The following is a 27,847-nucleotide window of genomic DNA, read 5'->3' on the forward strand; positions in this document are numbered from 1 at the left end:
CTAAACCCTGAAACACCACCCCCAGCACGACCCCCTACTCTGCCTGAACACCACTGAACTGCCCTAAATCCTGAAACCCACCCCCTGCACAACCCCCTACACTGCCCAAACACCACTGCACTGCCCTAGACCCTAAAACACCACCCCCAGCACGACCCCCTACACTGCCCGAACAGCACTCCTCTGCCCTATTCCCTGAAACACCACAGCGAGCGCAACCCCCTACTCTGCCAGAACACTACTGCTCTGCCCTAAACCCTAAAACACCACTCCAGCACGTCCCTCTACACTGCCCGAACACCACTGCACTGCTCTAAACTCTGAAACACCAGCCCCCGCAAGTCCCCCTACACTGCCTGAACACCACTGCACTGCCCTAAACCCTGAAACACCAGCCCCAGCACGACCCCCTACACTGCCCGAACACCACTGTACTGCCCTAAATCCTGAAACACCACCCCCAGCAAGACCCCCTATACTGCCCAAATACCACTACCCTAAACCCTGAAACACCAGCCCCAGCACGACCCCCTACACTGCCCGAACACCACTGCACTGCCCTAAACCCTGAAACACCAGCCCCAGCACGACACCCTACACTCCCGGAACACCACTGCACTGCCCTAAACCCTGAAACACCAACCCCAGCACGACCCCCTACACTGCCCGAACACCACTGCCCTAAAACCTGAAACACCACCCCCAGCAAGACCCCCAGCACTGCCTGAACACCACTGCACTGCCCTAAACCCTGAAACACATCCCCTGCATGACCCCCTACATTATCCGAACACCACTGCACTGCCCTAAACCCTAAAACACCACCCCCAGCACGACCCCCTACACTGCCCGAACACCATTGCACTGCCCTAAACCCTAAAACACCAGCCTCAGCACGACCCCCTTCACTGCCCGAACACCACTGCACTGCCCTAAACCTTGAAACACCAGCCCCAGCACGACCCCCTATACTGCCCGAACACCACTGCTCTGCCCTAAACCCTGAAACACCACCCTGAGCACGACCCCCTACACTGCCCGAACACCACTGCACTGCCCTAAACCCTGAAACACCACTCCACTGCATGGCCCCCTACACTGCCCGAACACCACTGCCCTAAACCCTGAAACACCACCCCCAGCACGACCCCCTACTCTGCCTGAATACAACTGCACTGCCCTAAACCCTGAAACCCACCCCCTGCACGACCCCCTACACTGCCTAAACACCACTGCACTGCCCTATACCCTAAAACACCACCCCCAGCACGACCCCCTACACTGCCCGAACACCACTCCTCTGCCCTATACCATGAAACACCACCCCGAGCACAACCCCCTCTCTGCCCGAACACCACTGCTCTGCCCTAAACCCTAAAACACCGCCACAGCACGTCCCTCTACTCTGCCCGAACACCACTGCACTGCTCTAAACTCTGAAACACCAGCCCCCGCAAGTCCCCCTACACTGCCTGAACATGACTGCACTGCCCTAAACCCTGAAACACCAGCCCCAGCACGACCCCCTACACTGCCCGAACACCACTGTACTGCCCTAAACCCTGAAACACCACCCCCAGCAAGACCCCCTATACTGCCCGAATACCACTGCCCTGAACCCTGAAACACCAGCCCCAGCATGACCCCCTCACTGCCCGACCACCACTGCACTCCCCTAAACCCTGAAACACCACCCCCAGCATGGTCCCCTACACTGCCTGAACACCACTGCACTGCCCTAAACCCTGAAACACCAGCCCCAGCATGACCCCTACACTGTCTGAACATACACTGTCCTAAACCCTAAAAAACCAGACCCAGCACGACCCCCTACACTCCACGAATACCACTGTACTGCCCTAAACCCTGAAACACCACTCCCCTGCACGACCCCCTACACTGCCCGAACACCACTGCACTACCCTAAACCCTGAAACACGACCCCCTACACTGCCCGAACACCACTGCACTAAACCCTGGAACACCACCCCCAGCTTGGTCTCCTACACTGCCCGAACACCACTGCACTGCCCTAAACCCTGAAACACCAGCCCCAGCACGACCCCCTACACTGCCTGAACATGCACTGTCCTACACCCTGAAACACCAGCCCCAGCACGACCCCCTACACTTCCCGAACACCACTGCACTGCCCTAAACCCTGAAACAGCAACCCCAGCACGACCCCCTACACTGCCCGAACACCACTGCCCTAAACCCTGAAACACCGCCCCCAGCAAGACCCCCATCACTGCCCGAACACCACTGCACTGCCCTAAACCCTGAAACAACACCCCCCTGAATGACCCCCTACTCAGCCCGAACACCACTGCACTGCCCTAAACCCTGAAACACCACCCCAAGCACGGCCCCCTACACTGCCCGAACACCCATGCACCACAGCCCTAAACCATGAATCACCACCCTCTGTACGACCCCCTACACCCCTGAACACCACTGCCATAAACCCTGAAATTCCACACCCTGCAAGACTCCCTACACAGCCCGAACACCACTGCACTACCCCAAACCCTAAAACACCACCCCCAGCACGACCCCCTACACTGCCCGAACATCACTGTACTAAACCCTAAAACAACACCCCCAGCACGACCCCCTACACTGCCCGAACACCACTGCACTGCCCTAAACCCTTGAAAACCACCCCACTGCATGATCCCCTACACTGCCCGAATACCACTGTACTACCCTAAACCCTGAAACACCACTCGTGCACGACCCCTACACTGCCCAAACACCACTGCACTGCTCTAAACGCTAAAATACCACCCCCGCATATACCCATACACTGCCCAAACACCACTGCACTTCCCTAAACCCCGAAACACCAGCCCTAGCATGACCCCTACACTGCCCAAAAACCACTGCACTGCCCTAAACCCTAAAACACCAGCCCCAGCACGACCCCCTACACTGTCCAAACACCACTGCACTGCCCTAAACCCTGAAACACCACCCCATGCACGACCCCCCACACTGCCCGAACACCATTGTACTGCCATAAACCCTGAAACACCAACCCCTGCACGACTCCCTACACTGCCTGAACACCACTGCACTGCCCTAAACTCTGAAACACCACCCCAGCACGTCCCCCTACACTGCCCGAACACCATTGCACTGCCATAAACCTTAAAACACCAGCCTCAGCACAACCCCCTTCACTGCCCGAACACCACTGCACTGCCCTAAACCTTGAAACACCAGCCCCAGCACGACCCCCTATACTGCCCGAACACCACTGCTCTGCCCTAAACCCTGAAACACCACCCTGAGCACGATCCCCTGCACAGCCCGAACACCACTGCACTGCCCCAAACCTTGAAACTCCACTCCCCTGCATGACCCCCTACACTGCCCGAACACCACTGCCCTAAACCCTGAAACACCACCCCCAGCACGACCCCCTACTCTGCCTGAATACCACTGCACTGCCCTAAACCCTGAAACCCACCCCCTGCACAAACCCCTACACTGCCCAAACACCACTGCACTGCCCTATACCCTAAAACACCACCCCCAGCATGACCCCCTACACTGCCCGAACACCACTCCTCTGCACTATACCATGAAACACCACCCGAGCACAACCCCCTACTCTGCCCGAACACCACTGCTCTGCCCTAAACCCTAAAACACTGCCCCCAGGACGTCCCTCTACACTGCCCGAACACCACTGCACTGCTCTAAACTCTGAAACACCAGCCCCCGCACGTCCCCCTACACTGCCTGAACACGACTGCACTGCCCTAAACCCTGAAACACCAGCCCCAGCATGACCCCCTACACTGCCTGAACACCACTGTACTGCCCTAAACCCTGAAACACCACCCCCAGCAAGACCCCCTATACTGCCCGGATACCACTGCCCTAAACCCTGAAACACCAGCCCCAGCACGACCCCCTACACTGCCCGACCACCACTGCACTGCCCTAAACCCTGAAACACCACCCCCAGCAAGGTACCCTACACTGCCTGAACATCACTGCACTGCCCTAAACCCTGAAACTCCAGCCCCAGCACGACCCCCTACACTGTCTGAACATGCACTGTCCTAAACCCTGAAACACCAGCCCCAGCACGACCCCCTACACTCCCCGAACACCACTGCACTGCCCTAAACCCTGAAACACCAACCCCAGCACGACCCCCTACACTGCCCGAACACCACTGCCCTAAACCCTGAAACACCACCCCCAGCAAGACCACCAGCACTGCCTGAACACCACTGCACTGCCCTAAACCCTGAAACACAATCCCCGGCATGACCCCCTACATTATCCGAACACCACTGCACTGCCCTAAACCCTAAAACACCACCCCCTGCACATCCCCATACACTGCCCGAACACCACTGCTCTGCCCTAAACCCTGAAATACCACCCTGAGCATGACCCCCTATACTGCCCGAACACCACTGCACTGCCCTAAACCCTGAAACACCACCCATGCACGACTCCCCACACTGCCCGAACACCACTGTACTGCCCTAAACACTGAAACACCAACCCCTGCACGACTCCCTACACTGCCTGAACACCACTGCACTTCCCTATACTCTGAAACACCACCCCCAGCACGACCCCCTACACTGCCCGAACACCATTGCACTGCCCTAAACCCTAAAACACCAGCCTCAGCATGACCCCCTTCACTGCCCGAACACCACTGCACTGCCCTAAACCTTGAAACACCAGCCCCAGCACGACCCCCTATACTGCCCGAACACCACTGCTCTGCCCTAAACCCTGAAACACCACCCCCAGCACGTCCCCCTACACTGCCCGAACACCATTGCACTGCCCTAAACCCTAAAACACCAGCCTCAGCACAACCCCCTTCACTGCCCGAACACCACTGCACTGCCCTAAACCTTGAATTACCAGCCCCAGCACGACCCCCTATACTGCCCGAACACCACTGCTCTGCCCTAAACCCTGAAACACCACCCTGAGCACGACCCCCTGCACAGCCCGAACACCACTGCACTGCCCTAAACCTTGCAACACCACTCCCCTGCATGACCCACTACAGTGCCCGAACACCACTGCCCTAAACCCTGAAACACCACCCCCAGCACGACCCCCTACTCTGCCTGAATACCACTGCACTGCCCTAAACCCTGAAACCCACCCCCTGCACAAACCCCTACACTGCCCAAACACCACTGCACTGCCCTATACCCTAAAACACCACCCCGAGCACAACCCCCTACTCTGCCCGAACACCACTGCTCTGCCCTATACCCTAAAACACTGCCCCCAGCACGTCCCTCTACACTGCCCAAACACCACTGCACTGCTCTAAACTCTGAAACACCAGCCCCCGCACGTCCCCCTACACTGCCTGAACACAACTGCACTGCCCTAAACCCTGAAACACCAGCCCCAGCACGACCCCCTACACTGCCCAAACACCACTGTACTGCCCTAAACCCTGAAACACCACCCCAGCAAGACCCCCTATACTGCCCGAATACCACTGCCCTAAATTCTGAAACACCAGCCCCAGCACTACCCCCTACACTGCCCGACAACCACTGCACTGCCCTAAACCCTGAAACACCACCCCCAGCATGGTCCCCTACACTGCCTGAACACCACTGCACTGTTCTAAACCCTGAAACACCAGCCCCAGCACGACCCCCTACACTGTCTGAACATGCACTGTCCTAAACCCTAAAACACCAGCCCCAGCACGACCCCCTACACTCCCCGAACACCACTGCACTGCCCTAAACCCTGAAACACCAACCCCAGCACAACCCCTACACTGCCCGAACACCACTGCCCTAAACCCTGAAACACCACCCCCAGCAAGACCCCCAGCACTGCCTGAACACCACTGCACTGCCCTAAACCCTGAAACACAATCCCCGGCATGACCCCCTACATTATCCGAACACCACTGCACTGCCCTAAACCCTGAAACACCACCCCCTGCACATCCCCATACACTGCCCGAACACCACTGCTCTGCCCTAAACCCTGAAATACCACCCTGAGCACGACCCCCTACACTGCCCGAACACCACTGCACTGCCCTAATCCCTGAAACACCACCCATGCTCGACCCCCCACACTGCCCGAACACCACTGTACTGCCCTAAACCCTGAAACACCAACCCCTGCACGACACCCTACACTGCCTGAACACCACTGCACTTCCCTAAACTCTGAAACACCACCCCCTGCACGACCCCCTACACTGCCCGAACACCATTGCACTGCCCTAAACCCTAAAACACCAGCCTCAGCACGACCCCCTTCACTGCCGGAACACCACTGCACTGCCCTAAACCTTGAAACACCAGCCCCAGCACGACCCCCTATACTGCCCGAACACCACTGCTCTGCCCTAAACCCTGAAACACCACTCCCCTGCATGACCCCCTACACTGCCCGAACACCACTGCCCTAAACCCTGAAACACCACCCCCAGCACGACCCCCTACTCTGCCTGAATACCACTGCACTGCCCTAAACCCTGAAACCCACCCCCTGCACAACCCCCTACACTACCCAAACACCACTGCACTGCCCTATACCCTAAAACACCACCCCCAGCACGACCCCCTACACTGCCCGAACACCACTACTCTGCCCAATACCATGAAACACCACCCTGAGCACAACCCCCTCTATGCCCGAACACCACTGCTCTGCCCTAAACCCTAAAACACCGCCCCAGCACGTCCCTCTACTCTGCCCGAACACCACTGCACTGCTCTAAACTCTGAAACACCAGCCCCCGCACGTCCCCCTACACTGCCTGAACAAGACTGCACTGCCCTAAACGCTGAAACTCCAGCCCCAGCACGACCCCCTACACTGCCCGAACACCACTGCACTGCCCTAAACCCTGAAACACCACCCCCTGCACATCCCCATACACTTCCTGAACACCACTGCTCTGCCCTAAACCCTAAAACACCAGCCCCAGCACGACCCCCTACACTGCCCAAACACCACGACACTGTCCTAAACCCTAAAAAACCAGCCCCAGCGAGACCCCCTACACTGCATGTACACCACTGCTCTAAACCCTGAAACACCACCCCAGAACGACACCCTACACTGCCCGAACACCACTGCACTGCCTTATACCCTGAAACACCAGCCCCAGCACAACCCCCACACTGCTGAACACCACTGCACTGCCCTAAACCATGAATCATGACCCCTACACTGCCTGAACACCACTGCACTGCCCTAAACTCTGAAAAACCACCCCCCTGCATGACCCCCTACACTGCCCGAACACCACTGCACTGTCCTAAACCCTGAAACACCACCCCCAGCACGACCCCCTACACTGCCCGAACACCAATGCACCACTGCCCTTAACCCTGAAACACTACCCCCTGCACGACCCCCTACGCCCCCGAACACCACTGCACTAAACCCTGAAATTCCACCCCCTGCAAGACCCCCTACACTGACCGAACAGCACTGCACTACCCCAAACCCTAAAACACCACCCTCAGCATGACCCCCTACACTGCCTGAACACCACTGTACTAAACCTTAAAACACCACCCCAGCACGACCCCCTATATTGCCCGAACACCACTGCACTGCCCTAAACCCTTGAAAACCACCCCCCTGCATGACCCCTTACACTGCCCGAATACCACTGTACTGCCCTAAACCCTGAAACACCACTCCCCTGCACGACCCCCTACACTGCCCAAACACCACTGCACTACCCTAAACCCTGAAACACGACCCCTACACTGCCCGAACTCCACTGCACTAAACCCTGAAACACTACCCCCAGCATGGTCTCCTACACTTCCCGAACACCACTGCACTGCCCTAAACCCTGAAACAGCAACCCCAGCACGACTCCCTACACTGCCCGAACACCACTGCCCTAAACCCTGAAACACCGCCCCCAGCAAGACCCCCAGCACTGCCCGAACACCACTGCACTGCCCTAAACCCTGAAACACCATCCCCTTCATGACCCCCTACACTACCCGAACACAACTGCACTGCCCTAAACCCTGAAACACCACCCCTGCACATCCCCATACACTGACCGAACACCACTGCTCTGCCCTTAACCCTGAAACACCACCCTGAGCACGACCCCCTATACTGCCCGAAAACCACTGCACTGCCCTAAACCCTGAAAAACCACTCCCCTGCATGACCCCCTACACTGCCCGAACACCACTGTCCTAAACCCTGAAACATCACCCCCAGCACTACCCTCTACTCTGCCTGAACACCACTGAACTGCCCTAAACCCTGAAACCCACCCCCTGCACAACCCCCTACACTGCCCAAACACCACTGCACTGCCCTAAACCCTAAAACACCACCCCCAGCACGACCCCCTACACTGCCCGAACACTACTCCTCTGCCCTATTCCCTGAAACACCACAGCGAGCGCAATCCCCTACTCTGCCAGAACACCACTGCTCTGCCCTAAACCCTAAAACACCACCCCAGCACGTCCCTCTACACTGCCCGAACACGACTGCATTGCTCTAAACTCTGAAACACCAGCCCCCGCAAGTCCCCCTACACTGCCTGAACACCACTGCACTGCCCTAAACCCTGAAACACCAGCCCCAGCACGACCCCCTACACTGCCCGAACACCACTGTACTTCCCTAAACCCTGAAACACCACCCCCAGCAAGACCCCCTATACTGCCCGAATACCACTACCCTAAACCCTGAAACACCAGCCCCAGCACGACCCCCTACACTGCCCGAACACCACTGCACTGCCCTAAACCCTGAAACACCAGCCCCAGCACGACCCCCTACACTCCCCGAACACCACTGCACTGCACTAAACCCTGAAACACCAACCCCAGCACGACCCCCTACACTGCCCGAACACCACTGCCCTAAAACCTGAAACACCACCCCCAGCAAGACCCCCAGCACTGCCTGAACACCACTGCACTGCCCTAAACCCTGAAACACAATCCCCTGCATGACCCCCTACATTATCCGAACACCACTGCACTGCCCTAGACCCTCAAACACCACCCCCTGCACATCCCCATACACTTCCTAAACACCACTGCTCTGCCCTAAACCCTAAAAAACCACCCCCAGCACGACCCCCTACACTGCCCGAACACCATTGCACTGCCCTAAACCCTAAAACACCAGCCTCAGCACGACCCCCTTCACTGCCCGAACACCACTGCACTGCCCTAAACCTTGAAACACCAGCCCCAGCACGACCCCCTATACTGCCCGAACACCACTGCTCTGCCCTAAACCCTGAAACACCACCCTGAGCACGACCCCCTACACTGCCCGAACACCACTGCACTGCCCTAAACCTTGAAACACCAGCCCCAGCACGACCCCCTATACTGCCCGAACACCACTGCACTGCCCTAAACCCTGAAACACCACTCCCCTGCATGACCCCCTACACTGCCCGAACACCACTGCCCTAAACCCTGAAACACCACCCCCAGCACGACCCCCTACTCTGCCTGAATACCACTGCACTGCCCTAAACCCTGAAACCCACCCCCTGCACAACCCCCTACTCTGCCTAAACACCACTGCACTGCCCTATACCCTAAAACACCACCCCCAGCACGACCCCCTACACTGCCCGAACACCACTCCTCTGCCCTATACCATGAAACACCACCCCGAGCACAACCCCCTCTCTGCCCGAACACTACTGCTCTGCCCTAAACCATAAAACATCGCCCCAGCACATCCATCTACTCTGCCCGAACACCACTGCACTGCTCTAAACTCTGAAACACCAGCCCCCGCAAGTCCCCCAACACTGCCTGAACATGACTGCACTGCCCTAAACCCTGAAACACCAGCCCCAGCACGACCCCCTACACTGCCCGAACACCACTGTACTGCCCTAAACCCTGAAACACCACCCCCAGCAAGACCCCTTATACTGCCCGAATACCACTGCCCTGAACCCTGAAACACCAGCCCCAGCATGACCCCCTCACTGCCCGACCACCACTGCACTCCCCTAAACCCTGAAACACCACCCCCAGCATGGTCCCCTACACTGCCTGAACACCACTGCACTGCCCTAAACCCTGAAACACCAGCCCCAGCACGACCCCCTACACTTTCTGAACATACACTGTCCTAAACCCTGAAACACCAGCCCCAGCACGACCCCCCTACACTCCCCGAACACCACTGCACTGCCCTAAACCCTGAAACACAATCCCTGCATGACCCCCTACATTATCCGAACACCACTGCACTACCTTAAACCCTGAAACACCAACCCCTGCACATCCCCATACACTTCCTGAACACCACTGCTCTGCCCTAAACCCTAAAACACCAGCCCCAGCACGACCCCCTACACTGCCCAAACACCACTACACTGTCCTAAACCCTGAAACACCAGCACTAGCACGACCCCCTACACTGCTCGAACACCACTGCACTGCCCTAAACCCTAAAAAAACAGCCCCAGCGAGACCCCCTACACTGCCCGTACACCACTGCTCTAAACCCTGAAACACCACCCCAGAACAACGCCCTACACTGCCCGAACACCACTGCACTGCCCTATACCCTGAAACACTAGCCCCAGCACGACCCCCACACTGCTGAACACCACTGCACTGCCCTAAACCATGAAGCATGACCCCCTACACTGCCCAAACACCACTGCACTGCCCTAAACCCTGAAACACCACCCCCCTGCATGACCCCCTTACACTGCCCAAACACCACTGCACTACCCTAAACCCTGAAACACCACCCCCAGCACGACCCCCTACACTGCCTGAACACCAATGCACCACTGCCCTTAACCCTGAAACAATACCCCCTGCACGACCCCCTACACCCCCCGAACACCACTGCACTAAACCCTGAAATTCCACCGCATGCAAGACCCCCTACACTGCCCGAACAGCACTGCACTACCCCAAACCCTAAAACACCACCCCCAGCACGACCCCCTACACTGCCCGAACACCACTGTACTAAACCTTAAAACACCACCCCAGCACGACCCCCTACATTGCCGGAACACCACTGCACTGCCCTAAACCCTTGAAATCCACTCCCCTGCATGACCCCCTACACTGCCCGAATACCACTGTACTGCCCTAAACCCTGAAACACCACTCCCCTGCACAACCCCCTACACTGCCCGAACACCACTGCACTGCCCTAAACCCTGAAACACGACCCCCTACACTGCCCGAACACCACTGCACTGCCCTAAGCCCTAAAACACCCCCCCAGCATGACCCCCTACACTGCCAGAACACCACTGCACGGCCCTAAACCCTGAAACACCATCCCCCAGCACGACCCCCTACACTGCCCGAACACCACTGTACTGCCCTAAACCTTGAAACACCACCCCCATCAAGACCCCCTATACTGCCCGAATACCACTGCCCTAAACCCTGAAACACCAGCCCCAGCACGACCCCCTACACTGCCCGAACACCACTGCACTAAACCCTGAAACACCACCCCCAGCATGACCCCCAGCACTGCCCGAACACCACTGCACTGCCCTAAACCCTGAAACACCACCCCCTGCACATCCCCATACACTGCCAGAACACCACTGCTCTGCCCTAAACCCTGAAACACCACCCTGAGCACGACCCCCTACACTGCCTGAACACCACTGCACTGCCCTAAACCCTGAAACACCACTCCCCTGGATGACCCCCTACACTGCCCGAACACCACTGCCCTAAACCCTGAAACACCACCCCCAGCACGACCCCCTACTCTGCCTGAACACCACTGCACTGCCCTAAACCCTGAAACCCACCCCCCGCACGACTCCCTACACTGCCTGAGCACCACTGCACTGCCCTAAACTCTGAAACACCACCCCCAGCACGCCCCCTACACTGCCCGAACACCATTGCACTGCCCTAAACCCTAAAACACCAGCCTCAGCACGACCCCCTTCACTGCCCGAACACCACTGCACTGCCCTAAACCTTGAAACACCAGCCCCAGCACGACCCCCTATACTGCCCGAACACCACTACTCTGCCCTAAACCCTGAAACACCACCCTGAGCACGACCCCCTACACTGCCCGAACACCACTGCACTGCCCTAAAGCCTTGAAAACCACCCCCCTGCATGACCCCCTACACAGCCCGAATACCACTGTACTGCCCTAAACCCTGAAACACGACCCCCTACACTGCCCGAACACCACTGAACTGCCCTATACCCTGAAACCCACCCCCTGCACAACCCCCTACACTACCCAAACACCACTGCACTGCCCTAAACCCTAAAACACCACCCCCAGCACGACCCCCTACACCGCCCGAACACCACTCCTCTGCCCTATTCCCTGAAACACCACAGCGAGCGCAACCCCCTACTCTGCCAGAACACCACTGCTCTGCCCTAAACCCTAAAACACCACCCCAGCACGTCCCTCTACACTGCCCGAACACTACTGTACTGCCCTAAACCCTGAAACACCACCCCCAGCAAGACCCCCTATACTGCTCGAATACCACTACCCTAAACCCTGAAACACCAGCCCCAGCACGACCCCCTACACTGCCCGAACACCACTGCACTGCCCTAAACACTGAAACATCAACCCCAGCATGGTCCCCTACACTGCCCAAACACCACTGCACTGCCCTAAACCCTGAAACACCAGCCCCAGCACGACCCCCTACACTCCCCGAACACCACTGCACTGCCCTAAACCCTAAAACACCAACCCCAGCACGACCCCCTACACTGCCCGAACACCACTGCCCTAAAACCTGAAACACCACCCCCAGCAAGACCCCCAGCACTGCCTGAACACCACTGCACTGCCCTAAACCCTGAAACACAATCCCCTGCATGACCACCTACATTATCCGAACACCACTGCACTGCCCTAAACCCTCAAACACCACCCCCTGCACATCCCCATACACTTCCTAAACACCACTGCTCTGCCCAAAACCCTAAAACACCAGCCCCAGCACGACCCCCCTACACTGCCCAAACACCACTACACTGTCCTAAACCCTGAAACACCACCCCCCTGCATGACCCCCTACACTGCCCGAACACCACTGCACTGCCCTAAACCCTGAAACACCACCCCCAGCACGACCCCCTACACTGCCTGAACACCAATGCACCACTGCCCTAAACCCTGAAACACCACCCCCTGCACGGCCCCCTACACCCCCGAACACCACTGCACTAAACCCTGAAATTCCACCCCCTGCAAGACCCCCTACACTGCCCGAACACCACTGCACTACCCCAAACCCTAAAACACCACCCCAGCACGACCCCCTACACTGCCCGAACAACACTGTACTAAACCCTAAAACACCACCCAAACACGACCCCCTACACTGCCCGAACACCACTGCACTGCCCTAAATCCTTGAAAACCACCCCCCTGCATGACCCCCTACACTGCCTGAATACCACTGTACTGCCCTAAACCCTGAAACACCACTCCCACGCACGACCCCTACACTGCCCGAACACCACTGCGCGGCCCTAAACCCTGAAACACCACCCCACAGCACGACCCCCTACACTGCCCGAACACCACTGTACTGCCCTAAACCCTGAAACACCACCCCCAGCAAGACCCCCTCTACTGCCCGAATACCACTGCCCTAAACCCTGGAACACCAGCCCCAGCACGACCCCCTACACTGCCCGAACACCACTGCACTGCCCTAAACCCTGAAACACCACACCCAGCATGGTCTCCTACACTGCCCGAGCACCACTGCACTGCCCTAAACCCTGAAACACCAGCCCCAGCACGACCCCCTACACTGCCTGAACATGCACTGTCCTACACCCTGAAACACCAGCCCCAGCACAACCCCCTACACTCCCCGAACACCACTGCACTGCCCTAAACCCTGAAACACCAACCCCAGCACGACCCCCTACACTGCCCGAACACCACTGCCCTAAACCCTGAAACTCCGCCCCCAGCAAGACCCCCAGCACTGCCCAAACACCACTGCACTGCCCTAACACCTGAAACACCATCCCCTGCATGACCCCCTACACTACCCGAACACCACAGCACTGCCCAAAACACTGAAACACCACCCCCTGCACATCCCCATACACTGCCCGAACACCACTGCTCTGCCCTAAACCCTGAAACACCACCCTGAGCACGATACCCTACACTGCCTGAACACCACTGCACTGCCCTAAACCCTGAAACACCACTCCCCTGGATGATCCCCTACACTGCCCGAACACCACTGCCCTAAACCCTGAAACACCACCCCCAGCACGACCCCCTACTCTGCCCGAACACCAGTGCTCTGCCCTAAACACTGAAACACCACCCTGACCACGACCCCCTACACTCCCCGAACACCACTGCACTGCCCTAAACCCTGAAACACCACTCCCCTGCATGACCCCCTACACTGCCCGAACACCACTGCCCTAAACCCTGAAACACCACCCCCAGCACGACCCCCTACTCTGCCTGAATACCACTGCACTGCCCTAAACCCTGAAACCCACCCCCTGCACAACCCCCTACACTGCCTAAACACCACTGCACTGCCCTATACCCTAAAACACCACCCCCAGCACGACCCCCTACACTGCCCGAACACCACTCCTCTGCCCTATACCATGAAACACCACATCGAGCACAACCCCCTCTCTGCCCGAACACCACTGCTCTGCCCTAAACCCTAAAACACCGCCCCAGCACGTCCCTCTACTCTGCCCGAACACCACTGCACTGCTCTAAACTCTGAAACACCACCCCCGCATGTCCCCCTACACTGCCTGAACATGACTGCACTGCCCTAAACCCTGAAACACCAGCCCCAGCACAACCCCCTACACTGCCCGAACACCACTGTACTGCCCTAAACCCTGAAACACCACCCCCAGCAAGACCCCCTATACTGCCCGAATACCACTGCCCTGAACCCTGAAACACCAGCCCCAGCATGACCCCCTCACTGCCCGACCACCACTGCACTCCCCTAAACCCTGAAACACCACCCCCAGCATGGTCCAATACACTGCCTGAACACCACTGCACTGCCCTAAACCCTGAAACACCAGCCCCAGCACGACCCCCTACACTGTCTGAACATACACTGTCCTAAACACTGAAACACCAGCCCTAGCACGACCCCCCTACACTCCCCGAACACCACTGCACTGCCCTAAACCCTGAAACACAATCCCTGCATGACCCCCTACATTATCCGAACACCACTGCACTACCTTAAACCCTGAAACACCAACCCCTGCACATCCCCATACACTTCCCGAACACCACTGCTCTGCCCTAAACCCTAAAACACCAGCCCCAGCACGACCCCCCTACACTGCCCAAACACCACTACACTGTCCTAAACCCTGAAACACCAGCACTAGCACGACCCCCTACACTGCTCGAACACCACTGCACTGCCCTAAACCCTAAAAAAACAGCCCCAGCGAGACCCCCTACACTGCCCGTACACCACTGCTCTAAACCCTGAAACACCACCCCAGAACAACGCCCTACACTGCCCGAACACCACTGCACTGCCCTATACCCTGAAACACTAGCCCCAGCATGACCCCCACACTGCTGAACACCACTGCACTGCCCTAAACCATGAAGCATGACCCCCTACACTGCCCGAACACCACTGCACTGCCCTAAACCCTGAAACACCACCCCCCTGCATGACCCCCCTACACTGCCCAAACTCCACTGCACTACCCTAAACCCTGAAACACCACCCCCAGCACGACCCCCTACACTGCCTGAACACCAATGCACCACTGCCCTTAAACCTGAAACACTACCCCCTGCACGACCCCCTACACCCCCCGAACACCACTGCACTAAACCCTGAAATTCCACCGCATGCAAGACCCCCTACACTGCCCGAACAGCACTGCACTACCCCAAACCCTAAAACACCACCCCCAGCACGACCCCCTACACTGCCCGAACACCACTGTACTCAACCTTAAAACACCACCCCAGCACGACCCCCTACATTGCCGGAACACCACTGCACTGCCCTAAACCCTTGAAATCCACTCCCCTGCATGACCCCCTACACTGCCCGAATACCACTGTACTGCCCTAAACCCTGAAACACCACTCCGCTGCACAACCCCCTACACTGCCCGAACACCACTGCACTCCCCTAAACCCTATAACACGACCCCCTACACTGCCCGAACACCACTGCACTGCCCTAAGCCCTAAAACACCCCCCCCCCAGCATGACCTCCTACACTGCCCGAACACCACTGCACGGCCCTAAACCCTGAAACACCATCCCCCAGCACGACCCCCTACACTGCCCGAACACCACTGTACTGCCCTAAACCTTGAAACACTACCCCCATCAAGACCCCCTATACTGCCAGAATACCACTGCCCTAAACCCTGAAACACCAGCCCCAGCATGACCCCCTACACTGCCCGAACACCACTGCACTAAACCCTGAAACACCACCCCCAGAATGGTCTCCTACACTGCCCGAACACCACTGCACTGCCCTAAACCCTGAAACACCAGCCCCAGCACGACCCCCTACACTGCCTGAACATGCACTGTCCTACACCCTGAAACACCAGCCCCAGCACGGCCCCCTACACTCCCCGAACACCACTGCACTGCCCTAAACCCTGAAACACCAACCCCAGCACGACCCCCTACACTGCCCGAACACCACTGCACTAAACCCTGAAACACCACCCCCAGCATGACCCCCAGCACTGCCCGAACTCCACTGCACTGCCCTAAACCCTGAAACACCACCCCCTGCACATCCCCATACACTGCCCGAACACCACTGCTCTGCCCTAAACCCTGAAACACCACCCTGAGCACGACCCCCTACACTGCCTGAACACCACTGCACTGCCCTAAACCCTGAAACACCACTCCCCTGGATGACCCCCTACACTGCCCGAACACCACTGCCCTAAACCCTGAAACACCACCCCCAGCACGACCCCCTACTCTGCCTGAACACCACTGCACTGCCCTAAACCCTGAAACCCACCCCCCTGCACGACTCCCTACACTGCCTGAACACCACTGCACTGCCCTAAACTCTGAAACACCACCCCCAGCACGACCCCCTACACTGCCCGAACACCATTGCACTGCCCTAAACCCTAAAACACCAGCCTCAGCACGACCCCCTTCACTGCCCGAACACCACTGCATTGCCCTAAACCTTGAAACACCAGCCCCAGCACGACCCCCTATACTGCCCGAACACCACTGCTCTGCCCTAAACCCTGAAACACCACCATGAGCACGACCCCCTACACTGCCCGAACACCACTGCCCTAAACCCTTGAAAACCACCCCCCTGCATGACCCCCTACACTGCCCGAATACCACTGTACTGCCCTAAACCCTGAAACACAACTCCCCTGCACAACCCCCTACACTGCCCGAACACCACTGCACTGCCCTAAACCCTGAAACACGACCCCCTACACTGCCCGAACACCACTGCTCTGTCCTAAACCCTAAAACACCACCCACACATCCCCATACACTGCCCAAACACCACTGCTCTGCCCTAAACCCTAAAACACCAGCCCCAGCACGACCCCCTACACTGCCCGAACACCACTGCACTGCCCTAAGCCCTAAAACACCCCCCCCAGCACGACCCCCTACACTGCCCGAACACCACTGCACGGCCCTAAACCCTGAAACACCACCCCCCAGCACGACCCCCTACACTGCCCGAACACCACTGTACTGCCCAAAACCCTGAAACACCACCCCCATCAAGACCCCCTATACTGCCCGAATACCACTGCCTTAAACCCTGAAACACCAGCCCCAGCACGACCCCCTACACTGCCCGAACACCACTGCACTAAACCCTGAAACACCACCCCCAGCATGGTCTCCTACACTGCCCGAACACCACTGCACTGCCGTAAACCCTGAAACACCAGCCCCAGCACGCCCCCCTACACTGCCTGAACATGCACTGTCCTACACCCTGAAACACCAGCCCCAGCACAGCCCCCTACACTCCCCGAACACCACTGCACTGCCCTAAACCCTGAAACACCAACCCCAGCACGACCCCCTACACTGCCCGAACACCACTGCCCTAAACCCTGAAACACCACCACCAGCAAGACCCCCAGCACTGCCCGAACACCACTGAACTGCCCTAAACCTTGAAACCCACCCCCTGCACAATCCCCTACACTGCCCAAACACCACTGCACTGCCCTAAACCCTAAAACACCACCCCCAGCACGACCCCCTCCACTGCCCGAACACCACTCCTCTTTCCTATACCCTGAAACACCGCAGCGAGCACAACCCCCTACTCTGCCCGAACACCACTGCTCTGCCCTAAACCCTAAAACACCACCCCAGCACGTCTCTCTACACTGCCCGAACACCACTGCACTGCTCTAAACTCTGAAACACCAGCCCCCGCAAGTCCCCCTACACTGCCTGAACACCACTGCACTGCCCTAAACCCTGAAACACCAGCCCCAGCACGACCCCCTACACTGCCCGAACACCACTGTACTGCCCTAAACCCTGAAACACCACCCCAGCAAGACCCCCTATACTGCCCGAATACCACTACCCTAAACCCTGAAACACCAGCCCCAGCACGACCCCCTACACTGCCCGAACACCACTGCACTGCCCTAAATCCTGAAACACCACCCCCAGCAATGTCTCCTACACTGCCCGAACACCACTGCACTGCCCTAAACCCTGAAACACCACCCATGCACATCCCCATACACTGACCGAACACCACTGCTCTGCCCTAAACCCTGAAACACCACCCTGAGCACGACCCCCTACACTGCCCGAACACCACTGCACTGCCCTAAACCCTGAAACACCACTCCCCTGCATGAGCCCCTACACTGCCCGAACACCACTGCCCTAAACCCTGAAACACCACCCCCAGCACGACCCCCTACTCTGCCTGAACACCACTGCACTGTCCTAAACCTTGAAACCCACCCCCTACAAAATCCCCTACACTGCCCAAACACCACTGCACTGCCCTAAACCCTAAAACACCACCCCCAGCACGACCCCCTCCACTGCCCGAACACCACTCCTCTTTCCTATACCCTGAAACACCACAGCGAGCACAACCCCCTACTCTACCCGAACACCACTGCTCTGCCCTAAACCCTAAAACACCACCCCAGCACGTCTCTCTACACTGCCCGAACACCACTGCACTGCTCTAAACTCTGAAACACCAGCCCCCGCAAGTCCCCCTACACTGCCTGAACACCACTACACTGCCCTAAACCCTGAAACACCAGCAACAGCACAACCCCCTACACTGCCCGAACACCACTGTACTGCCCTAAACCCTGAAACACCACCCCCAGCAAGACCCCCTATACTGCCCGAATACCACTACCCTAAACCCTGAAACACCAGCCCCAGCACGACCCCCTACACTGCCCGAACACCACTGCACTGCCCTAAATCCTGAAACACCACCCCCAGCAATGTCTCCTACACTGCCCGAACACCACTGCACTGCCCTAAACACTGAAACACCAGCCCCAGCACGACCCCCTACACTGCCTGAACATGCACTGTCCTAAACCCTGAAACACCAGCCCCAGCACGACCCCCTACACTCCCCGAACACTACTGCACTGCCCTAAACCCAGAAACACCAACCCCAGCACGACCCCCTACACTGCCCGAACACCACTGCCCTAAACCCTGAAACACCACCCCCAGCAATACCCCCAGCAATACACCCAGCACTGCCCGAACACCACCGCACTGCCCTAAACCCTGAAACACCATCCCCTGCATGACCCCCTACACTACCAGAACATCACTGCACTGCCCTAAACCCTGAAACACCACCCCCAGCACGACCCCCACACTGCCCGAACACCATTGCACTGCCCTAAACCCTAAAACACCAGCCTCAGCACGACCCCCTTCACTGCCCGAACACCACTGCACTGCCCTAAACCTTGAAACACCAGCCCAGGCACGACCCCCTACACTGCCCGAACACCACTGCACTGCCCTAAACCCTGAAACACCACTCCCCTGCATGACCCCCTACAGTGCCCGAACACCACTGCCCTAAACCCTGAAACACCACCCCAGCACGACCCCCTACTCTGCCTGAACACCACTGCACTGTCCTAAACCTTGAAACCCACCCCCTGCACAATCCCCTACACTGCCCAAACACCACTGCACTGCCCTAAACCCTAAAACACCACCCCCAGCACGACCCCCTCCACTGCCCGAACACCACTCCTCTTTCCTATACCCTGAAACACCACAGCGAGCACAACCCCCTACTCTACCCGAACACCACTGCTCTGCCCTAAACCCTAAAACACCACCCCAGCACGTCTCTCTCCACTGCCCGAACACCACTGCACTGCTCTAAACTCTGAAACACCAGCCCCCGCAAGTCCCCCTACACTGCCTGAACACCACTGCACTGCCCTAAACCCTGAAACACCAGCCCCAGCACGACCCCCTACACTGCCCGAACACCACTGTACTGCCCTAAACCCTGAAACACCACCCCCAGCAAGACCCCCTATACTGCCCGAATACCACTACCCTAAACCCTGAAACACCAGCCCCAGCACGACCCCCTACACTGCCCGAACACCACTGCACTGCCCTAAATCCTGAAACACCACCCCCAGCAATGTCTCCTACACTGCCCGAACACCACTGCACTGCCCTAAACACTGAAACACCAGCCCCAGCACGACCCCCTACACTGCCTGAACATGCACTGTCCTAAACCCTGAAACACCAGCCCCAGCATGACCCCCTACACTCCCCGAACACTACTGCACTGCCCTAAACCCCAAAACACCAACCCCAGCACGACCCCCTACACTGCCCGAACACCACTGCCCTAAACCCTGAAACACCACCCCCAGCAATACCCCCAGCAATACCCCCAGCACTGCCCGAACACCACCGCACGCCCTAAACCCTGAAACACCATCCCCTGCATGACCCCCTACACTACCAGAACATCACTGCACTGCCCTAAACCCTGAAACACCACCCCCAGCACGACCCCCACACTGCCCGAACACCATTGCACTGCCCTAAACCCTAAAACACCAGCCTCAGCACGACCCCCTTCACTGCCCGAACACCACTGCACTGCCCTAAACCTTGAAACACCAGCCCAGGCACGACCCCCACACTGCCCGAACACCACTGCACTGCCCTAAACCCTGAAACACCACTCCCCTGCATGACCCCCTACAGTGCCCGAACACCACTGCCCTAAACCCTGAAACACCACCCCAGCACGACCCCCTACTCTGCTTGAATACCACTGCACTGCCCTAAACCCTGAAACCCACCCCCTACACAACCCCCTACACTGCCCAAACACCACTGCACTGCCCTAAACCCTAAAACACCACCCCCAGCACGACCCCCTATACTGCCCGAACACCACTCCTCTGCCCTATACCCTGAAACACCACCCGAGCACAACCCCCTACTCTGCCTGAACACCACTGCTCTGCCCTAAACCCTAAACCACCACCCCCAGCATGTCCCTCTACACTGCCCGAACACCACTGCACTGCCGTAAACCCTGAAACACCAGCCCCAGCACAACCCCCTACACTGCCCGAACACCACTATACTGCCCTAAACCCTGAAACACCACTCCCAGCAAGACCCCCTATACTGCCCGAATACCACTGCCCTAAACCCTGAAACACCAGCCCCAGTACGACCCCCTATACTGCCTGACCACCACTGCACTGCCCTAAACCCTGAAACATCACCCCCAGCATGGTCCCCTACACTGCCCGAACACCACTGCACTGCCCTAAACCCTGAAACACCAGCCCCAGCACGACCCACTACACTGTCTGAACATGCACTGTCCTAAACCCTGAAACACCAGCCCCAGCACGACCCCCTACATTCCCCGAACACCACTGCACTGCCCTAAACCCTGAAACACGACCCCCTACACTGCCCGAACACCACTGCTCTGTCCTAAACCCTAAAACACCACCGCACATCCTCATACACTGCCCGAACACCACTGCTCTGCCCTAAACCCTAAAACACCAGCCCCAGCACGACCCCCTACACTGCCCGAACACCACTGCACTGCCCTAAGCCCTAAAACACCCCCCCAGCACGACCCCCTACACTGCCCGAACACCACTGCACGGCCCTAAACCCTGAAACACCATCACCCAGCACGACCCCCTACACTGCCCGAACACCACTGCACTGCCCTAAACCCTGAAACACCACCCCCATCAAGACCCCCTATACTGCCCGAATACCACTGCCCTAAACCCTGAAACACCAGCCCCAGCACGACCCCCTACACTGCCCGAACACCACTGCACTAAACCCTGAAACACCACCCCCAGAATGGTCTCCTACACTGCCCGAACACCACTGCACTGCCCTAAACCCTGAAACACCAGCCCCAGCACGACCCCCTACACTGCCTGAACATGCACTGTCCTACACCCTGAAACACCAGCCCCAGCACGGCCCCCTACACTCCCCAAACACCACTGCACTGCCCTAAACCCTGAAACACCAACCCCAGCACGACCCCCTACACTGCCCAAACACCACTGCCCTAAACCCTGAAACACCACCCCCAGCATGACCCCCAGCACTGCCCGAACACCACTGCACTGCCCTAAACCCTGAAACACCAGCCCCAGCACGACCCACTACACTGTCTGAACATGCACTGTCCTAAACCCTGAAACACCAGCCCCAGCACGACCCCCTACATTCCCCGAACACCACTGCACTGCCCTAAACCCTGAAACACGACCCCCTACACTGCCCGAACACCACTGCTCTGTCCTAAACCCTAAAACACCACCGCACATCCTCATACACTGCCCGAACACCACTGCTCTGCCCTAAACCCTAAAACACCAGCCCCAGCACGACCCCCTACACTGCCCGAACACCACTGCACTGCCCTAAGCCCTAAAACACCCCCCCAGCACGACCCCCTACACTGCCCGAACACCACTGCACGGCCCTAAACCCTGAAACACCATCACCCAGCACGACCCCCTACACTGCCCGAACACCACTGCACTGCCCTAAACCCTGAAACACCACCCCCATCAAGACCCCCTATACTGCCCGAATACCACTGCCCTAAACCCTGAAACACCAGCCCCAGCACGACCCCCTACACTGCCCGAACACCACTGCACTAAACCCTGAAACACCACCCCCAGAATGGTCTCCTACACTGCCCGAACACCACTGCACTGCCCTAAACCCTGAAACACCAGCCCCAGCACGACCCCCTACACTGCCTGAACATGCACTGTCCTACACCCTGAAACACCAGCCCCAGCACGGCCCCCTACACTCCCCAAACACCACTGCACTGCCCTAAACCCTGAAACACCAACCCCAGCACGACCCCCTACACTGCCCGAACACCACTGCCCTAAACCCTGAAACACCACCCCCAGCACGACCCCCTACTCTGCCTGAACACCATTGCACTGCCCTAAACCCTGAAACCCACCCCCCTGCTCGACTCCCTACACTGCCTGAACACCACTGCACTGCCCTAAACTCTGAAACACCACCCCCAGCACGACCCCCTACACTGCCCGAACACCATTGCACTGCCCTAAACCCTAAAACACCAGCCTCAGCACGACCCCCTTCACTGCCCGAACACCACTGCACTGCCCTAAACCTTGAAACACCAGCCCCAGCACGACCCCCTATACTGCCCGAACACCACTGCTCTGCCCTAAACCCTGAAACACCACCCTGAGCACGACCCCCTACACTGCCCGAACACCACTGCACTGCCCTAAACCCTTGAAAACCACCCCCCTGCATGACCCCCTACACTGCCCGAATACCACTGTACTGCCCTAAACACTGAAACACAACTCCCCTGCACAACCCCCTACACTGCCCGAACACCACTGCACTGCCCTAAACCCTGAAACACGACCCCCTACACTGCCCGAACACCACTGCTCTGTCCTAAACCCTAAAACACCACCCGCACATCCCCATACACTGCCCGAACACCACTGCTCTGCCCTAAACCCTAAAACACCATCCCCAGCATGACCCCCTACACTGCCCGAACACCACTGCACTGCCCTAAGCCCTAAGCCCTAAAACACCCCCCCAGCACGACCCCCTACACTGCCCGAACACCACTGCACGGCCCTAAACCCTGAAACACCACCCCCCAGCAGGACCCCCTAGAATGCTCGAACACCACTGTACTGCCCAAAACCCTGAAACACCACCCCCATCAAGACCCCCTATACTGCCCGAATACCACTGCCCTAAACCCTGAAACACCAGCCCCAGCACGACCCCCTACACTGCCCGAACACCACTGCACTAAACCCTGAAACACCACCCCCAGCATGGTCTCCTACACTGCCCGAACACCACTGCACTGCCGTAAACCCTGAAACACCAGCCCCAGCACGACCCCCTACACTGCCTGAACATGCACTGTCCTACACCCTGAAACACCAGCCCCAGCACGGCCCCCTACACTCCCCGAACACCACTGCACTGCCCTAAACCCTGAAACACCAACCCCAGCACGACCCCCTACACTGCCCGAACACCACTGCCCTAAACCCTGAAACACCACCCCCAGCAAGACCCCCAGCACTGCCCGAAAAATACTGAACTGCCCTAAACCCTGAAACACCATCCCCTGCATGACCCCCTACACTACCCGAACACCACTGCGCTGCCCTAAACCCTGAAACACCACCCCTGCACATCCCCATACACTGACCGAACACCACTGCTCTGCCCTAAACCCTGAAACACCACCCTGAGCACGACCCCCTACACTGCCTGAACACCACTGCACTGCCCTAAACCCTGAAACACCACTCCCCTGCATGAGCCCCTACACTGCCCGAACACCACTGCCCTAAACCCTGAAACACCACCCCCAGCACGACCCCCTACTCTGCCTGAACACCACTGCACTGTCCTAAACCTTGAAACCCACCCCCTGCACAATCCCCTACACTGCCCAAACACCACTGCACTGCCCTAAACCCTAAAACACCACCCCCAGCATGACCCCCTCCACTGCCCGAACACCACTCCTCTTTCCTATACCCTGAAACACCACAGCGAGCACAACCCCCTACTCTGCCCGAACACCACTGCTCTGCCCTAAACCCTAAAACACCACCCCAGCACGTCTCTCTACACTGCCCGAACACCACTGCACTGCTCTAAACTCTGAAACACCAGCCCCCGCAAGTCCCCCTACACTGCCTGAACACCACTGCACTGCCCTAAACCCTGAAACACCAGCCCCAGCACGACCCCCTACACTGCCCGAACACCACTGTACTGTCCTAAACCCTGAAAGACCACCCCCAGCAAGACCCCCTATACTGCCCGAATACCACTACCCTAAACCCTGAAACACCAGCGCCAGCACGACCCCCTTCACTGCCCGAACACCACTGCACTGCCCTAAATCCTGAAACACCACCCCAGCAATGTCTCCTACACTGCCTGAACACCACTGCACTGCCCTAAACACTGAAACACCAGCCCCAGCACGACCCCCTACACTGCCTGAACATGCACTGTCCTAAACCCTGAAACACCAGCCCCAGCACGACCCCCTACACTCCCCGAACACTACTGCACTGCCCTAAACCCCGAAACACCAACCCCAGCACGACCCCCTACACTGCCCGAACACCACTGCCCTAAACCCTGAAACACCACCCCCAGCAATACCCCCAGCACTGCCCGAACACCCCCGCACTGCCCTAAACCCTGAAACACCATCCCCTGCATGACCCCCTACACTACCAGAACATCACTGCACTGCCCTAAACCCTGAAACACCACCCCCAGCACGACCCCAACACTGCCCGAACACCATTGCACTGCCCTAAACCCTAAAACACCAGCCTCAGCACGACCCCCTTCACTGCCCGAACACCACTGCACTGCCCTAAACCTTGAAACACCAGCCCAGGCACGACCCCCTACACTGCCCGAACACCACTGCACTGCCCTAAACCCTGAAACACCACTTCCCTGCATGACCCCCTACACTGCCCGAACACCACTGCCCTAAACCTTGAAACACCACCCCAGCACGACCCCCTACTCTGCTTGAATACCACTGCACTGCCCTAAACCCTGAAACCCACCCCCTACACAACCCCCTACACTGCCCAAACACCACTGTACTGCCCTAAACCCTAAAACACCACCCCCAGCACGACCCCCTACACTTCCCGAACACCACTCCTCTGCCCTATACCCTGAAACACCACCCCGAGCACAACCCCCTACTCTGCCCGAACACCACTGCTCTGCCCTAATCCCTAAACCACCACCCCCAGCATGTCCCTCTACACTGCCCGAACACCACTGCACTGCCGTAAACCCTGAAACACCAGCCCCAGCACGACCCCCTACACTGCCCGAACACCACTATACTGCCCTAAACCCTGAAACACCACTCCCAGCAAGACCCCCTATACTGCCCGAATACTACTGCCCTAAACCCTGAAACACCAGCCCAAGTACGACCCCCTATACTGCCTGACCACCACTGCACTGCCCTAAACCCTGAAACATCACCCCCAGCATGGTCCCCTACACTGCCCGAATACCACTGCACTGCCCTAAACCCTGAAACACCAGCCCCAGCACGACCCCCTACACTGTCTGAACATGCACTGTCCTAAACCCTGAAAGACCAGCCCCAGCACGACCCCCTACATTCCCCGAACACCACTGCACTGCCCTAAACCCTGAAACACCAACCCCAGCACGACCCCCTACACTGACCGAACACCACTGCCCTAAAACGTGAAACACCACCCCAGCAAGACCCCCAGCACTGCCTGAACACCATTGCACTGCCCTAAACCCTGAAACACAATCCCCTGCATGACCCCCTACATTATCCGAACACCACTGCACTGCCCTAAACCCTCCATCTCCACCCCCTGCACATCCCCATACACTTCTTGAACACCACTGCTCTGCCCTAAACCCCAAAACACCAGCCCCAGCACGACCCCCCTACACTGCCCAAACACCAATACACTGTCCTAAACCCTGAAACACCATCCCCCTGAATGACCGCCTACACTGCCCAAACACCACTGCACTGCCCTAAACCCTGAAACACAACCCCCAGCATGACCCCCTACACTGCCTGAACACCAATGCACCACTGCCCTAAACCCTGAAACACCACCCCCTGCACGACCCCCTACACCCCCGAACACCACTGCACTAAACCCTGAAATTCCACCCCCTGCAAGACCCGCTACACTGCCCGAACACCACTGCACTACCCCAAACCCTAAAACACCACCCCCAGCACGACCCCCTACACTGCCCGAACACCACTGTACTAAACCCTAAAACACCACCCCAGCACGACCCCTACACTGCCTGAACACCACTGCACTACCCTAAACCCTGAAACACCACCCCATGCACGACCCCCTACACTGCCCGAACACCACTGTACTGCCCTAAACCCTGAAACACCAACCCCTGCACGACTCCCTACAATGCCTGAACACCACTGCACTGCCCAAAACTCTGAAACACCAGCCCCATCACGACCCCCTACACTGCCTGAACACTATTGCACTGCCCTAAACCCTGAAACACCAGCCCCAGCACGACCCCCTTCACTGCCCGAACACCACTGCACTGCCCTAAACCTTGAAACACCAGCTCCCGCACGACCCCGTACACTGCCCGAACACCACTGTTCTGCCTAAACCCTGAAACACCACCCGGAGCACGACCCCCTTCACT

Source organism: Triturus cristatus, chromosome 1_1 (genome assembly GCF_964204655.1).
Source record: "Triturus cristatus chromosome 1_1, aTriCri1.1, whole genome shotgun sequence".
NCBI lineage: Eukaryota > Metazoa > Chordata > Amphibia > Caudata > Salamandridae > Triturus > Triturus cristatus.